This window comes from Lupinus angustifolius, chromosome LG13 (genome assembly GCF_001865875.1).
Source record: "Lupinus angustifolius cultivar Tanjil chromosome LG13, LupAngTanjil_v1.0, whole genome shotgun sequence".
Lineage (NCBI taxonomy): Eukaryota > Viridiplantae > Streptophyta > Magnoliopsida > Fabales > Fabaceae > Lupinus > Lupinus angustifolius.
Window position 1 is genome coordinate 10,039,181 of NC_032021.1, and position 3,992 is coordinate 10,043,172.

Consider the following 3,992-nt stretch of genomic DNA (forward strand, 5'->3'; position numbering starts at 1 on the left):
AAAAAAAACTCCTTCAAATCTATACCTCCACATGTTAATATCAATATAAAGTCATACCTTGTTCATTATTTCTCATATATTAATGCATGAGTTGTTTTTGTGAAAATACACTGATGAATAATAATATGACCTTTTGTGATGATTAATCAGAACAAATAACCGAGCAGCATGGCCATCCGTAAAGAAGGGCTGAAATCATGTCAATATAAAGCTTTATTACTAGAGCTTCCACACTCAATGAAATTGGAACTTCGGATTGTAAGGATGCTCAAAATCAAATTCAATGATAACGGACCTGTAAAATGAAAACAATCAAGATTTTGTCAATAAACGATACAAACACTGCAAGCAAAAAACCACATATTGTGTATTGCATATTCACAAACTAAAAAAACATCTCATTCATATCATGCACCCATTCATGAAATTCGTTGCAAAAAAATCATTTTTAGACCTCCAGGGGTAGAAAGTAAGCTAGCTTAAGCCAAAGCATTTATCTTTATTGTCTCGAGTTCCGGCAGTACCCGACCTGCGTTCTCGCATTAACTTGTATTGTCCCGAGTTCCGGCAGTACCCGACCTGCGTTCTCGCATTTACTTTTATTGTCCCGAGTTCCGGCAGTACCCAACCTGCGTTTTCGCATTTACTTTTATTGTCCCGAGTTCCGGCAGTACCCGACCTGCGTTCTCGCATTTACTTTTATTGTCCCGAGTTCCGGCAGTACTCGACCTGCGTTCTCACATTTACTTTGATTGTCTCGAGTTCCGGCAGTACCCGACCTGCGTTCTCGCATTTACTTTCATATTCTCGAGTTCCGGCAGTACCCGACCTGCGTTCTCGCATTTATTTTTAGTAGTTCGAGTCCCAGCAGCACCCGACTTGCGTTCTCGTTTAAAAATTTTATTTTCTCGAGTTCCAGCAACACCCAACTTGCATTTTCACATTTATTATTGTCATTTCATGACCCATTAATAAGCACCACACTTTCTATCTCATTGTGTCATGATCGATGCTTTCGCCTATTTGTAACAAAATTTGCGTTCACTTCTTTACTAATTGCTTACAAAGATAACACTCAAACATCAATTTAGTTGCTATCTAGTAAGCAATAAGTAAAGAGGGGCAGTTGTGAACACCCAAATTTGTCTTACATTTACTTTTTATTTTTAGCATAAAAAAATAAAACACCATTTCTATATCCACCAGATCATTGGGATAATCAAGTTGCAGATCAATTATGTCTTCTAAAGTAATTTACATACAACCAGTACCCTCACAGTGGTTATCCACTCTAGGATGATTAGTACATTCATAAGTCTAACAAAACAAGGAACCTAAGCCACTTCGATATAGTGCATTGACGCATATCGCTATGGCTATTAAACAATTCCAGCGCCTGATTCTCGCAGCTAAAAAAAAGGATGGCAATAATATTGTTTATATCAAAAAAGAGGCCACATTAAAATGCTAAAACATGGACAAGAGTTCCCATCCCATACTAGGTTACATTTTCTAAATATTGCTCTATGAGCAAGAATAAATAATACTAAGAAACTTCAAAAGGTTCAACGCATGAATATTACATCATTTTGTTCTTTTCCTCCCATAAGGCTACAAATGCAAACTTAAGGTTGAAGGAAACCGCATCCAGATCTAACGAAGGGGGGTCACTTCAGCCTCGCAACCATAAGCGAATCACGAACAATTGATCAATACTGGACGTCCAAGTTATCTTCTATGGCCAACTTCCAACTGCAAAAAAAGGGGGGGGGGAAGAAAAGCATATGCACAAAACAATAGAACAACACTAACATGCTCAAAGCAATTAAATTATGTTGAGGATGAAACAAATACACAATCTGATCCAGCTATCCAATAATTCCAAATACGGTTAAGGGTCGTAAGTGCATACCTACAGCAAGCACTTATAACTTTGTTATCTTTATGCTGATACAGGAATGAGGAGGATCACCTGAATAAACTCACTGCTCCAGAGAGGGAGAGGAGACTGATAGAAGATTATACATATCAGTAATAAACAAGAGAGGACCACACATTCCCATATACACAACAAGCAACACATTCATCCTCCTATCAACAAGCAGTAGGTATAACTCGAATTCGACAATTCCAGTATCTCAGAAGCAAAAAATAGGAATCAAGCTTTAAAGGTAATGTATCTATTACTGGTTTAAACCAATTATTCTTTAAGAAAAGGCTATGTTTGGCGTTATATGGAATTGGAAATTTGTTGGGAATCTGTCATCAGTTACGTGTGCATTTAATCCGCATGAATGAGTCAGTTTCTAAACACAAAAGTCAGTATTAGTCTTGACCCTCAATAGGCAACCCAGGAGACCCAGAAGGTTGGCTATAAAAGGCATACTATGTCACAAACACAACACACAGAGATCAAAGAAAAAGCTCATACATATACATACTGCGAAAATAGGATGCTCATACACTGATATCATACAAACATAAGCAATCAGAAGGATACTTTTAAGCCAATTATCAGAATACATTCAGGCATACATCTACAACACAAGCTGTTACAGATCCCAAGTTCAACATCACAGTCCGTGCATAGTACTTACAAACCACACGGAGATAACAAAGAGAGCATATTGATAGCACAACACACACACAACAAATCAGTGAGCATACAGGAAAGAATTCGGTGGGTTCACAGCGGGGTAAGAGAAGAAAAACATAGACTACACAACAAAAAAACAACAACCAGAGGACAGACCATCATATACAGTCATAAAAGAGGAGAACTCAGGAACAGAGAGAATTCAGGAAGAAGCTACAACATAGGAAGAAGAGCATACACTCAGGTAAGCATTTCACTCTACTTGTCTAAACAATTATAAACAAATACATCCCCACCCTGTTTGTATATTTATCAAAACATATACATATATATTGTGAAATTAGAATAAGCATAAGCACGTCACAACATAAGAAATAAAAAATGCATAACAGTTAAAGAACGCATCATATGTGCTAACGCATATCACCACAATCTGAAAGACATACACATCCATATCACACATATATAGAGACAGAGCCTCTGTAAACAGAGAACCAACACTCAGAAAGTTACCCAATCTTGGTGAGGCTGATCGTGAGTACCTACACCTTAATGTCATCATCACCGAGTGAAAACCGCACATTCCTTGGCCTTAATAAACCTCTGCGAGGATAAGAAGTTGTGAAAATTAAGCAAATATGTGAGATTCGGTTCGTAAAAAATAAAACAAATGGAGAATAAAAATAAGGATTAAGGATCTTAACCCCATTCATTATGAAGAAACCATAAACAAAGGATGAACAATGAATCAAAGTAAAATAAGGTTAGTGAAAAACAAAACAAAGAGATTGAGGAGGATGATTCCTCATTTCGTTACCCGATTCAAAGCCGTCACGGACGAAAATCGAACCACCGCGTCACCACCATCGCAAGCCATAGATGAAGACGGAAGCTTTGGCTGTGCCGCCAACTCCATGGAGGCCGTCGCTGGAGAAGAAAGAGTTAGGGATTTAGAAACCCCATTTGGTGATTGTGGGTTCTGGGAAACCCGTATACCCTTCCCCTTTGCCTTTTTTTGTTTGTTTGTTTTCTAAATCAATTTTTTAGTTTTGTTTTTCTATTTATTTATTTGCTTTATACAATAAGTTTTTTATTCCTTTATACTTATTTCTTAAATCAATACCTTGGTAATTAGGTAGTAACTAAGGTGTTTCTAATGATACACCTCATGAATCATAATTATCATTTGTTTTTTTTATGAATAATTAATTAATAAAGTATTTTTACCATTTAAAATTCTATATATATATAAATAATTAAGAAAATAAATTTTATGGATTTTTTAGTAAGGTTACGGTTCGAGTTGTATCTAACTTCTCCAAAAACGAGAAGAAGGTCTACAACCAATGTTGTCTCTAAATTATTAATTCCTGATATGTTTATAATTAATAAACTA

General features: G+C 36.4%; 1 long non-coding RNA gene across 1 annotated transcript; it reads right to left on the bottom strand.

The window, feature by feature from the left end:
- On the bottom strand, positions 2,515-3,608 carry LOC109325104. Its single transcript, XR_002105081.1, has 3 exons — positions 3,414-3,608; positions 3,110-3,199; positions 2,515-2,549 (listed from the first exon to the last, which is right to left on the bottom strand). It is a non-coding gene; the product is annotated as an uncharacterized LOC109325104 (long non-coding RNA).